Genomic DNA, 14,970 nt, shown 5'->3' with positions numbered 1-14,970 from the left:
CGTTTGTGAATCTAATAATTTTCTGAAACTGAAGCCACATCTCATTTCCAACCCTGTTAGGAGTCAAGGGGAGGTGTGTGGGTGTATCTTAGGAGCTAATAACAGGCAAATGTCAAATTTTGGACGTGGGTGCTGTCTGTTTTCTACTGCTATGATGACAGATTTAGTAACTTTCTTTTGTTTTTTTTTTTGTTTTTTTAATGTAATTATATTGTATCCCCTTTTTTCTAAAAAAGTAAATATATACATAAGATTTTATGATTACTGCCTATCTTTCTGGATTAAATATAAAATGTAAAAGTTTAAAAGTTATATTCCTTTTGTTTTGTTCTGTAAACCACACTCCTGAAAGCCATACACTACCAGAAAAGTAGTTCTTTGGATGTCGTGGAGATAGCATTGACCATACCAGAATGGATGGGTGTATGTATATATGTGTGTGTGTGTGTATTCCATGTGTTGGAATCAGAGGTGTATATTCCATGTGCTCACTGTTAGTTCTCCAATAACCGGCCTTAGTTATAGCAACCTCATTTGTTAGTCATCGGCCAATTGTGTAATTGTCATGACAATAGGGTGCAGCAGAGGGCTGTTTGTGACAAAAAAGATAACAGCAGGGTGGTTCAGCATGACTCCCCAGGCTGTGATCCTTGACAGGATGCATCCTTGTCTGACGCCTCGCTCTCCTTTGAACCTTGCTGTGATCTGTTCAGACTGTTGCTTCTTATTCAATGTAAAGATTTCTAATGAGGCTGATCAGATGGTTCGGCCCATTCATATCCATATCCATGTTCATGTTTGGTTATTGTTGCCAGAATAATAGACCCAACGTTTGTTGGGTCCGTATATACTCGAGTATAAGCTGAGATTTTCAGCCCATTTATTTTTAGGCTGAAAGTGCCCCTCTCGGCTTATATTCGAGTCATTGTCGGCGGGGAAGGGGGAGCGGCAGCTGTCACATACTCACCTGCTCCCGGAGCTTCTCTGCATGTCCCTGCTTCTCTGGCGCCCGCAGCTCTTCCTGTGTACAGCGGTCACGTGTTACCGCTCATTAAAGTAATAAATATGGACTCGACTCCACTCCCATAGGGGTGGAGCCGCATATTCATTACTTTAATCAGCGGTACCAGTGACCGCTGAACAAAGGAACAAGTTGCCGGCGCCATCGCATTGGAGAAGCAGGGACCGCATCGGGAGGGTGAGTATAACTGGGGGAGGTGAGCATTGCGATATTCACCTGTCCCTGTTCCACCACCGGGCTTCGTCTTCCGCATCCTCTGGCTGTGACGTTCAGGTCATAGGGCGCGATGACGTGTTTAGTGTGCGCGCCGCCCTCTGCCTGAACAGTCACTGCAGAGAGACGGAAGACAGAGTAGCGCTCGGTGGTGGAACGGGGACAGGTGAATATCGCAAGTGCCGGTGTCCCTGCCTGCTCAGGACAGAGGTGAGTTTATGTCATAATTTTTTTTTTTTTAATCGCAGCAGCAGCATATGGGGCAAATGTTTCTATGGAGCATCTTATGGGGCCATAATCAACCTTAATGCAGCATTATATGGGGCAAATGTTTCTATGGAGCATCTTATGGGGCCATAATCGACCTTTATGCAGGATCATATGGGGTACATTTTCTATGTCCTATTTGTGGACAACCCGCTTTTAAGGCTGATTAATGGTTTGCACCTTGTGGTGAACCCTCTGTAGCTACTATCATGAAGTCTTTTCTTTATGTTAGACTTGGATACCAAAACACCTACTTCCTGGACAGTGTTCTTCACTTGGGTGGATGTTGTGAAAGGGTTTTTCTTCACCATGAAAAGGATTCTGCGATCATCCACCTCTGTTGCCTTTTTGAGTCCTCAAACTCGCCAGTGCATTTTTTTTTTTGCAGAATATATCAAACTGCTGATTTGGCCACTCCTAACATTTCTGCCATCTCTGATGAATTTCTTCATTTTTCAGCCTAATGAAGGTCTATTTCTCTTCCATTTAGACCTCCTTTGGCTGCATGTTGTGGTTTCATAGCAACAGCTTCCAAATGCAAATGCCACATCTGGAATCGGCTCCAGACCTTTTACCTGCTTTATTGATAATGGATTTATGAGGGAATATCCCATGCAGCCTACTAAAGACTTTTTGATATAATTGTCTAATTACTTTTTGGCTCCTTTTAAAAAGAGGCAGTTGCATATTATAGAGCTGTAATTCCTAAACCCTTACTCCCGTTAGAGTGTAAATATGCTCAAATTAAAGCAGAGAGTCTGCACTTTAAGCCCATATTGATTTTATAATTGCGGGTATAAATGTGGAATATCTTCTGGTTAACAGCTAAAATGCCAAAGCATGTCACTGTCCAAATATTTCTGAACCTATGCGTACTATTATATGTATATGAGTGTTTGCAGAGTTATGACTGTGTATGAGTTGTCACGCTGCAAACTCCATTTTCACAGAACAGATGCTGGCTGTTAATAACATGGTTTTTTACTTATAAAATGAAGACCGGGACAAGGGTCCTTTGTTCTAAAGCCGAAAAGCTTTAGTGCGCATTCTCCAGAAGTACTATGTCCCTGAAGTCTTTCGCTGTGTTCCGGGACGTAGTTTACTGATGCATGCGTACTAATGCTTTTCGGCTTTGCCCGCAGTTGGGCAAAGCATACTGCGCACGCGCAGGATGCAATTTGAAGGCGCACGTGTGGGACCTGTACGTGAACAACGCTATTCACAGAACGGAATGCGTACAGCACGCCGATTTGGGGTGGAGAGAGGGGCCAGAACCAACGCCCATCAGACCAGACCGACGATATTTCCATACAGCGTGGGAGCAATATAAAAGGTTCTTATGGGGGATTCATGGGGAGTCGGGGGGTTTCACATGTAGTTGGGGAATGTATAGCTCACACTCTATTAGATGATATTTTTAGTTGATAGGCAAAAAAACTGGTGACAGGTTCCCTTTAATGATCGATTAATGACAGAGAAGACCATGCAGCCCATTTTGCGAATTCTCCAATTACTTTTGATCCCTTTTAACAAGAGGCAGCTATATATTAAAAAGCTATAAACAATGATGTATATCTACCCACAATCCGACATGTAAGAGAAGAAAAAGAGCTTTTATTATACTCGCCCTGGGACAGTCCGGTGCCTCCCTTCTTCTGGTGATGCCGCCCTCCTTCTTGCTTCGTGTGGATGCCACGTCCCTATGTCATCCTCAGTGTCTCCCCGGCATCACGCTCATGCGCTGGCGTACTTCCCTGCCCTGACACTAGTGCAGAGTCTATTTGACCTTTCCCGACACCTGCGCACTGTAGTACTTTACTCTGCCCTCAACAGGGAAAAGACGTACGCCTCCACAGGAACGTAATGCCGGGGACCTTGTGTGGAGGACAGCATCACAAGAAGGGACCAGCGACACCACTTGAACTGGACCGCCCCGCAGGTGTGTATAATAAGTTATTTTTCTTACAGCTCGGGTTGAAGGCAGATATACAGCATTATAGAATACTGTATATCCAGCCTAAAAGGTGCTGCTCTAATCGAATAACGGTCAAACCTGGTGACAGGTTCGCTTTAAGATGTCTGTATGTATTTTGTGTGAACATGCCTCGTCCATCTATATGGTGTCTACTATACCTGAGTGTCCCATCAGATGGCACATAGACGGGGGGTGCTCTCACCTAGAGGAATTGTGGGCAGGGGTAGTCTGCTTGGATCTGGTTTTCTCTTGTTTTGGCCATGATACCTGCCTATAAGGCTACGTTCACATTAGTGTTGCGCGCCGCTGCGTCGGCGACGCAATGCACGACGCACGCAAAAACGCGTGCAAACGCACGCAAAAACGCTGCGTTTTGCGACGCGTGCGTCGTTTTTTGACGAAAATCGGACGCAAGAAAAATGCTTTTCTTGCGTCCGACGCTAGCGTCAAAAACGACGCACATGTCGGAAAACGCAACGCGAAAAACGCATGCGTCCCCCATGTTAAACATAGGGGCGCATGACGCGTGCGTCGCCGCTGCGTTTCCCGACACAGCGTCGGGAAACGCTAATGTGAACGTAGCCTTAGCTATGTGTAGTGTACACACATTACTGCTTACAGCCTTTCTGCCACTAAGTGGCGCTATCACCATGAAGAGATTGACAGTGTGATTCAGCACGCATGTATTTCCCAAACAGGGACAGAAATGTGAGACTGTAGAATCCTGTAAGTGCTCCTGCACAGGAATTTCCATTGTGAGATAAAAAAAACATTCTGATAACAAAGCTAAAGCCTAGAAATGCACAGCTGCCGTGTGGTGCCATATTATATCTTTCTGCTGTGTAGTTAACCCCTACACCCCTGTGCCATTTACCGTTTTTGCGTTTGTTTTTCGCTCCCCTCCTTCCCAGAGCCATAACTTTGTTATTTTTCTATCAATTTGGCCATGTGAGGGCTTGTTTCTTGCAGGGAAGAGTTTTGAACCACTCCATTGATTTTTACTTTATAGTGTACTGCAATATGGGGAAAAAAAATCAAGTGCAGTGAAATCGGGGGGGGGGGGGGGGGGGGGGGGGGGGGGGGAAAGTGCAATTCCACAACAGTGTTTTGTTGGTTAAAAAAATTGGGGTCAGTTTGTGGGGTTTATGCTTTGCTTTGACACTTTGAGGGCTCTGCAAGTGGTGTGAGTTAGGCCCCTTTCACACCAGTTTTTTGCCATGAATCGCAATCCGTCAAATTTTTAAAAAACTGATCCAGTGTCTGATGCCGCCGAATCCGTTTTTTTTCTCATAGACTTGTATTAGTGACTGATTGTCTCACGTTTCATCTGTCGTTTGCCGGATCCGTCAAATTGTCTATCCGGCGGCCGGAGACAACGGACAAAGTAACGTTTTTTGTCTCTGTCAAAAAAAACAGACAGCGACTGATCGGTCATGGTCCGTCGTTTGTTAGAATGGAAGCCTATGGGCGCCGGATCCATCACATGAAGGAATCCGGAGACTGATTCCGTTTTTTTTAACTGATTATTTAAAAAAAAAAAAAATTTAAGGATCCTTTAGCCAGCCCCCCTAGTCGGATCCGTCGAAAAAATGGATCCGTCTCATGTTCTTCACAATCTGCGATGGATCCGTTTTTTTTTTTTTTAAATATGACGGATTGCGACTGATGGCAAGAAACTGATGTGTGAAAGCAGCCTACGGGCAGTCCCACACGTCCAGATAATTCCGGTACTGGAAAAATCGGTACCGGAATTATCCGTGTCCGTGTGCCCGTGCGTTTCTGTGGCACATCAGTGTGGCACACGTGCGGCACACGTGTGCCGACTGGGTACCACACGCACCGTGCTGGAGACCGCGCTAGAGATAAGCGTTGTCCCCTGCATCTGGTGCTGAAGCCGCCATTCATATCTTCTCTGCAGCAGCGTTTGCTGTAGAGAAGATATGAATAATCCTTTTTTTTTTTTGTTTCTCGTGTTTAAAATAAAGATCCCCTCTGGGAGGTGGAGCCGCATATTCATGACTGTAATGGGCGGCTCCACGTGACCGCTCATACAGTAGAAGGTGCGGCCAGGACAGGAAGCAGCGCCAGCGAGGGAGCCGGGTGAGTATTTTAATAACAGCGGGCGGGCGCACAGGGGGTGGGAGAGGGGTGGGGACATGGATCTTTATTTTAAACACGAGACACAAAAAAAAAAAAAAAGGATTGTTCATATCTTCTTTTCAGCAAACGCTGCTGCAGAGAAGATATGAATGGCGGCTTCAGCACCACGTGGGGGGGACAGTGCTTACTGTAGCGCTGTCTCCTGCACGGCACACGGACTGCACACTGACAACATCCGTGTGCGGTACTTGTTTTACACGGACCCATTAACTTTAATGGGTCCGTGTAATCCGTGCGCTCCCACGAACACTGACATGTCTCCGTGTTTTCCAAACGGACACACGGTCCGTGAAAACACGCTGACATGTGCAGAGACACATTGATTTCAATGTGTCTACGTGACTCGTGAGTCAGTGTTCTACGTGACTCGTGAGTCAGTGTCTCTGGTACGTGAGGAAACTGTCACCTCACGTACCGGAGCCACTGACGTGTGAAACCGGCCTGAAGGTACCGTCACACTAAGCGACGCTGCAGCGATACCGACAACGATCCAGATCGCTGCAGCGTCGCTGTTTGGTCGCTGGAGAGCTGTCACACAGACAGCTCTCCAGCGACCAACGATGCCGGTAACCAGGGTAAACATCGGGTTACTAAGCGCAGGGCCGCGCTTAGTAACCCGATTTTTACCCTGGTTACCATCGTTAAAGTAAAAAAAACAACCACTACATACTTACCTACCGCTGTCTGTCCCCGGCGCTCTGCTTCTCTGTACTGGCTGTGAGCGCTGGGCAGCCGGAAAGCAGAGCGGTGACGTCACCGCTCTGCTTTCCGGCCGCTGTGCTCACAGCCAGAGTAGAGAAGCACAGCGCCGGGGACAGACAGCGGTAGGTAAGTATGTAGTGGTTGTTTTTTTTTACTTTAACAATGGTAACCAGGGTAAACATCGGGTTACCAAGCGCGGCCCTGCGCTTAGTAACCCGATGTTTACCCTAGTTACCAGCGAAGACATCACTGAATCGGCGTCACACACGCCGATTCAGCGATGTCAGCGGGAGATCCAGCGACGAAACAAAGTTCTGGACTTTCTTCCCCGACCAGCGATATCACAGCAGGGGCCTGATCGCTGCTGCCTGTCACACTGGACGATATCGCTAGCCAGGACGCTGCAACGTCACGGATCGCTAGCGATATCGTCTAGTGTGACGGTACCTTAAGATGTGCCAATTCTGGCACTTAGCCTCGCTTTTCCCACTTGCCCTGTAGCGGTGGCAAGTGAAGTGATAGTTCGGGGGGGTTGAAGTCACCTTTTGTATTGTCAGGTGACATCAAGCCCCGAGGTTAACAATGGAGAGGCGTCAATAAGACGCCCCAATTACTAACCCCATAGTCATAACGTAAAAAAAGACACCCAGAAAAAAGTCCTTTTTAATTGAAAGAATGACCGACTCCTTTAATAAATCTTAATTGAACCATACTTACAACCTCGTCCATTCCACTGATGGAATCTTCTGCAAAAGAGTTAAAAAAAAAAAAAAAAAACAGCCATAATCCTCACCTTTCCACAGAGATGATAATCCATTTGTCCCATGACGGGTCTATCTCTGCTACATCTAGATGGCAGGTTGCATAATGTGACCATACAACATGCCATCCAACATAGACACTGAGCAGCGTGTGCCCAGTGTCTCCTTGTGAACTCGTGAGAGGCTATGTGCACACTCTGCAGAATGGTGTGCGGATTTCTTTGCACTGTTTTTAGTAAATCCGCAGGTAAACTGCACTGCGGATTTACCGCGGATTTACCACCTTTTTTCCTTGGTTTTTGTGCAGATTTCTATTGAGAAGCAGGTGTAAACCGCTGTGGAATCTGCGCAAAGAATTGACATGCTTCGGAAAATAAACCACGTTTTTTTTTCTGCAGCATGTGCACTGCGGATTTTGTTTTCCAAAGGTTTACATGGTACTGTACAACACATGGAAAACTGCTGCAGATCCGCAGCATCAAATCCGCTGCGGATCCACAGCTAAATCCGCAACGTGTGCACATAGCCAGAATGTTCTCCTGCTCACGGGGCTGTCACAGGTCCTGGGAGTTCACAGCCGATGAACTAACTTCACCTATCTGACGTCACCGTGGGTAATTTTCGTACAGGTTGCGAGAATTAAAAACTTGACCCCTTAGTGACCAGGCCAAATTTTTCAAATCTGACGTGTCTTTGTGGCAATAACCTCCAAAGGTGGCTTGCATGTTAATGACCATTACAATTTTTACAGTTTATGACCACTGTCACTTTATGAGGTAATTAACTTTGGAACGCTTCAATGAATCCCAGTGATTGTGAGACTGTTTTCTCGTGATATATTGTACTTCATGATAGTGGTAAAATTTCTTCGATATGATTTGTGTTTATTTGTCAAAAAACGGATATTTGGCAAAAATTTTGAAAATGTAACAATTTTCAAACTTTGAATTTTCATGCCCTTAAATCAGCCAGAGGTGTCGCACAAAATACATAATAAGTAACATTTCCCACATGTCTACATCAGCACAATTTTGGAACCAAAATACCAAGATATAAGGGTTAAAAGTTGACCAGCTTTTTTTTTTTTTCCTTTTCTTTTGGACCACCTCACGTTTGAAGTAACTTTGAGGGGTCTATATGACAGAAAAACCCAAAAGTGACAACTAGTGATGAGCGAATATACTCGTTACTCGAGATTTCCCGAGCACACTCGGGTGGTCTCCGAGTATTTTTTAGTGCTCGGAGATTGTTTTCTTTGCAGCAGCTGAATGATTTACAGCTGGTAGCCTGCTTGATTACATGTGGGGATTCCCTAGCAACCAGGCAACCCCCACATGTACTCAGCCTGGCTAGTAGCTGTAAATAAATCTCCGAGCACTTACAGATACTCGGAGTTCACCCGAGCGTGCTCGGGAAATCTCGCGTAACGAGTATATTCGCTCCTCACTAGTGACAATTCTATAAACTGCACCTCTCCAGGTGCTCAAAACTACACACAAGAAGTTTATTAACCCTTCAGTTGCTTCACGAGAACTGAAGCAATGTGGAAGAAAAAAGTGAACATTTTGACATTTTCACAAAAAAAGTACTTTAGGCCAACTTGTTTTATTGAACATGAGAAAATGGACCCTAAAATGTGTTTTGCAATTTCACCCGAATACCCCATGTCTGGAGGGGAAATCCACTGTTTGGGCGCACGGCAGAGCTCGGAAGGGAAGGAGTGCTGTTTGACTTTTTGAACACAAAATTGGCTGGAATCGAGAGCAGATGCCATGTCGTATTTGGAGAGCCCCTGATGTGCCTAAACAGTGGGAAAACCCCACGAGTGACCCCTTTTAGGAAAGCACAGCCGTCCAAGTATTTTATCCAGGGATATAATGAGCCCAAAGGAACGACACAGAATTTGATAACGTTAAATTTTCATATTGAATATGGTCATGATTAGTGTTGTGCTCGCTAGGATCGGGTGCCCGGGTATGCACCGAATATCGTGGGTGCTCGAGTGACATACTCTAGTCCCCACTCCGCATGTTTCGCATTTCTCTCTTCCCTGATATGATAGATCATAATCAGAGGAGAGAGAAATGAATTTTACATCTGACTACTTTTTTTTGGGGGGGGGGTTGCCGTTATTCACCGAAAAACTGGTCCTGATCATGTTCTCCAGGGTGATTTTCCGACACGTGGGGGTGCGCTATAACCTACCTTTTCTGCACTGTTAAAAAGCTTTTTGGTATTTGGCTTTGACAAAACTTTAATAGCCATGTGCGGCCTAGATGTGTTTCCACTGTGGAAGCGCATTAAAGATGCATGTGCATTTTTACCTGCGGATTTCCCGTGTCTAATACAAGCCTATTTCAAAAACTGGCACAAAAATATTCATGTACATGTGAGAAAAATTTACATTTTTTGCATTTGAAACACGCACCGCAGGTTAGTTTACGCTGAGTGGAAAAAAAAAATAAAAATAAAATGTCTATAAATATAATCCACAGTGTCAAAAAGTCACCAAGTAAAGTGATGTAGCTGGCCAACATTTCCCACATTCTGTACAGATGAGGCGCGGCTCCGCTCCCACATTGCTACAGCGAAGGTTTGTCACAGGCAGGGAATGTGGTGTGAGTGGGGTCACTGTACAGGCATTAGTCCGTGTGCTCGTCCACGTGGGAGAGAATCGCGGCATTCTGCAGAGGAGACTGTTGGTTGTACTTGTGCCCGTGTAGCTGCACTCGTATGCAGAATTGTGAATGTCCACCATCATCTGAATGACGGCTTATTCTACAATCCTCTTCTAGTTATGCTGAAGGAAAAAACACGCCGCTTTAGGGTATGTGCACACATTGAGTAGTTAAGGCAGATTTTTCGCCACCAAAAAGCAGAATTTTTGGCAGGAAAAATGCTGTGTAAGATGCATTCATTTTCCCTTTATTTACTTGAGTAGGTGAAAAAAAAACCACTGAAATAATTGACAAGTTGCTGATTTCAAAACACTTTGAGGTCTACGTTCCCACAGTGAACTTTTGGTGAGTTTCTGCACCTATTATTTAAAATTAACTTGAGGTTTTCATTCCATTTTGTGCGCTTTTTTCCAACATGTTTTTGACACAGCTTTTTTTTTTCTCTTTTAGGTATGTCATGCTTTGAATAAACTGTGTGTGTGTATGTATACTGTATGTGCGTATATGTATATAATATATCTACTATATAATTGTCTAAGGGTCACTTCCGTCTGTCGCAGATATTCATTGGTCGCGGCCTCTGTCTGTCATGGAAATCCAAGTCGCTGATAGGTCATGGCAAAACGCCCATGACCATTGCCACGACCAGTCAGCGATGGGCACAGTCCGGCGGCAAAATGGCCGCCCCTTCCTCCCCGCAGTCAGTGCCCGCTCCATTCTCCCCTCCAGTCAGCCCTCACACAGGGTTAATGGCAGCGTTAACAGACCGCGTTATGCCGCAGTGTAACGCACTCCCTTAACGCGGCTATTAACCCTGTGTGACCAACTTTTTACTATAGATGCTGCGTATGCAGCATCAATAGTAAAAAGATCTAATATGACAAATAATAATAAAAAAAAAGGTTATTCTCACCCTCCGACATGGCGCGCTTTCCTCGGCAGTGGATGCTATGCGAGAAGGACCTACCATGACGTCCGTGTGCAGTCCGATGTTGTCCGTGTGCAGTCCGTGTGCCGTGCAGGAGACAGCGCTACTGTAAGCGCTGTCCCCCCCGCGTGGTGCTGAAGCCGCTAATCATTTCTTATGGGAGGTGGAGCCGCATATTCATCACTGTAATAGGCGGCACCATGTGACCGCACATACAGGAGAAGCTGCGGCGAGGACAGGAAGCAGCGCCAGCGAGGGAGCCGGGTAAGTATTTTATTAACAGCGGGGGGGGGGGGGGGGGCGCACAGGGGGTGGGAGGGGGTAGCACCAGATACAGGGGGCCGCGCTTAACTATAGCGCTGTCTCCTGCAGAGTGCGTGTGGTCCTCAGTCGGCACACGGGCGGGACACGGATGCCGCACGTGTGTCACACTGATGTGCCACATAAACACACGGACACGGATAATTCCGGTACCGATTTTTCCGGTACTGGAATTATCTGGACGTGTGAGACGTGTAACCACAAGAGAAATCAACATGCTACATGCTGCGTTTTTAACTTATAAAAAAAAATGAACCAAAAACCCAGTATGGGAACGTAGCCTGATGGTTCAAATCCGCAAGGTTAAAATAAGCGGTATGTGATTTTTAGAAATCTCATTCACTGTACTGGTGCTGTAAAGTGCAGCAGAATTTTTTTTTTAAATACTTGTGGGGATAATAAATGCAGCAAAAACGCAGCGTGTAAATAAGCCGTTAAAGTTGGGGTCATAAAAAAATGTTCCTGTTGATTAGCGCTGCACTGCTGATATGGGCCAGTCATATTAGTGTGGCTGCAGCTCTGAAATCACAGTAATTACACATTTCAGCATTTGGGGTCGCACATGATAGGATTAGATAGACGGCTCTGTGATCTCAGCGCAGCAGTCATAGCATTTCAGCACTCAGATCCCAGTAGTAACCTGGGAATACTCATCATGTCGGGGGAACAGCACTGCGGCAATGATTTCATACAGTGACGTGTACTCGCCGCTGGATGAATTTCCGGTGGCAGCTTTGGATCTCTTCATGCGTACTCACCTGTTATTAGGCCTTGTACATACAACCATATTTTTAGAATGCTATCTGTTCAAAAAACAGATCTCCCTCACACCAGTGTTATTCATTGAAGCTATGCATATGAATGTTTTTTGTTTTGTTTTTTTAAGAAAAAAGTGTCCGTTCATTCATCGTTTTTACTGCAGTTTTTCCCCCCATTAAGATCAGAGACTTATCAAAAATGCTATATGTGAACATACCAATTGGTCTGAAAGGGGTAAAAAATGCTGAAAAAGGGAAATAAAAATTGTTTAAAAATAAATAGATAAATGCACCACAGGTGGAAAAATGCAAGGGGGAGCACTGTGGGAATGAGATTTTAGAACTCATTTGTTTTACTGTCATACTTTCCCACCCCCCCACCCCCCTTTAATTAAAAATAATAATAAAAAAAGCATGAAGGTCTAAGGCTCTTTCACATTTCGAGTTGAACAACGGAACAGCATTCATGTGCAAAACTGGTCTGTTGCATCAGTCATGTAATTTGTGGGGTGTTTTTTTGTTTTTTCTTAGAAGAGGTGTGCACCCAGGCTTTTACAGTTATAAAAAAAAAAAAAAAAATTCGGGCTCACTTGGTGCAGACTGTAGGAATTTCCCTGTAGTAAATCTGAATCGGGTGGTTTTTGCACTGGTGTCTTCTGGCCGGTGTATGGAGGACAGGACAAGATTACTACGCTGTTTGTTTTCATCCGAATTAGTAATTGAAGTTGTGTAATGGACACGTGTGCCTGAGGCATTACATCATCGTCTTAATAGACGACCCGCGTGCCTCTGCGCCTGTGAATAAATCTAGATATGTAATGCGGTGAATATCAGGATGTCATTATCCAGATGCACGTCATACAAGTATTATGCTGCGGAACCTTGTGACTACTGGTGCAATCATCAGAGATGGTTCATTACACCAGTGCATCAGAGCTAAAGGTTGGCAGCTCACATGGAGGGAGTGTTTTGTTTCTCTTTCTATGGCTGCCCTCACACTAGCAGTATTTGGTCAGTATTTTACCTCAGTATTTGTTTGTAGCCAAAACCAGGAGTGGAACAATTAGAGGAAAAGTATAATAGAAACATATGCACCACTTCTGTATTTATCACCCACTCCTGGTTTTGGCTTATAAATACTGAGGTAAAATACTGACCAAATACTGAGCGTGTGACGGCAGCCTAAAACACTGGAAAAAAATGTATAAAAACAAAGTTACACAATAAATGTTCCGTGGCATTTCACAGGTGAGATTGCACAAAGTGTTGAGCACCACTTGCGCCATTGATAATAACCGTAGAAGTCAATATTCGAACCTGTAAGGAGCCTTACAACATGACTAGTGGTATTGGCAACTGCAGATACCTGTCTGCAGACTCTGGGTACTTGCTCTTCATCGTAACCGAGCCGGGTTTGGCCAGCTGAATGAGGCAGCTCAGTGGGGAAATTACTCGCTCTAGGAGAGAGCAATGCCATAGGCACTGTAGACAAATAGTCTCCTTAACCCCTTCCCGACCTTTGACGCCACGTAGGCGTCATGAAAGTTGGTGCCAATCCGACCTGACGCCTATGTGGCGTCATGGAAAGATCGCGTCCCTGTAGATCGGTTGAAAGGGTTAACTCCCATTTCACCCGATCTGCAGGGACAGGGGGAGTGGTAGTACAGCCCAGGGGGGGGGGGGGGGGTGGCTTCACCCCCTCGTGGCTACGATCGCTCTGATTGGCAGTTTCACTTTCAACAGCCAATCAGAGTGATTTGTAATATTTCACCTATTATAAGTGGTGAAATATTACAATCCAGCCATGGCCGATGCTGCAATATCATCGGCCATGGCTGGAAACACTAATGTGCCCCCACCCCACCCTACCGATCGCCCCCCCAGCCCTCCGATCTGTCCGGTACACTGCTCCGGCTCCCCTCCGTCCTGTGCTCCGCTCCCCCCGTGCTCTTGTCCGCTCCCCCCGTGCTCCAATCACCCTCCCCGTGCTCCAATCACCCCCCCTGCACTCCGATCCACCCCCCTCCGTGCTCCGTTACACCCCCCCCGTGCTCCGTTCCACCCCCCCGTGCTCCGTTCCACCCCCCCGTGCTCCGTTCCACCCCCCCCGTGCTCCGTTCCACCCCTCCCGCACTCCGATTCACCCCCCCCCATGCTCTGATTTCCCCCCCCCCCCCCCCGTGCTCCCCCTCACCCCATCATACTTACCGATCCTGCTGGGGTCCGTCCGTCTTCTCCCCGGGCGCTGCCATCTTCCAAAATGGCGGGCGCATGCGCAGTGCGCCCGCCGAATCTGCCGGCCGGCAGATTCGTTCCAAAGTGCATTTTGATCACTGAGATAGATTATATCTCAGTGATCAAAATAAAAAAAATAATAAATGACCCCCCCCCCCCCTTTGTCACCCCCATAGGTAGGGACAATAAAAAAATAAAGAATTTTTTTTTTTTCCACTAATGTTAGAATAGGGGTAGGGGTAGGGGTAGGGTTAAGGGTAGGGTTTCGGTATGTGCATATGTATTCTGGTCCTCTGCGGATTTTTCCGCTGCTGATTTGATAAATCCGCAGTGCTAAACCGCTGCGGATTTATGGCGGATTTACCGCGTTTTTTCTGCGCATTTCACTGCGGTTTTACAACTGCGATTTTCTATTTGAGCAGTTGTAAAACCGCTGCGGAATCCGCACAAAGAAGTGACATGCTGCAGAATGTAAACCCCTGCGTTTCCGTGCAGTTTTTCCGCAGCATGTGTACAGCGATTTTTGTTTCCCATAGGTTTACATTGAACTGTAAACTCATGGGAAACTGCTGCGGATCCGCAGCGTTTTCCGCAGCGTGTGCACATACCTTTAGAATTAGGCTATGTGCACACGGTGCTGATTTGGCTGCGGATCCGCAGCAGTGTTCCATCAGGTGTACAGTACCATGTAAACATATGGAAACCAAATCCGCTGTGCCCATGGTGCGGAAAATACCGCGCGGAAACGCTGCGTTGTATTTTCCGCAGCATGTCAATTCTTTGTGCGGATTCCGCAGCGTTTTACACCTGTTCCTCAATAGGAATCCGCAGGTGAAATCCGCACAAAAAACACTGGAAATCCGCGGAAAATCCGCAGGTAAAACGCAGTGCCTTTTACCCGCGGATTTTTCAAAAATGATGCTGAAAAATCTCACACGAATCCGCAACGTG

The sequence above is a fragment of the Ranitomeya imitator genome, chromosome 1 (genome assembly GCF_032444005.1).
Source record: "Ranitomeya imitator isolate aRanImi1 chromosome 1, aRanImi1.pri, whole genome shotgun sequence".
Taxonomy (NCBI): domain Eukaryota; kingdom Metazoa; phylum Chordata; class Amphibia; order Anura; family Dendrobatidae; genus Ranitomeya; species Ranitomeya imitator.
Note: the sequence above shows the minus strand (reverse complement) of the source record.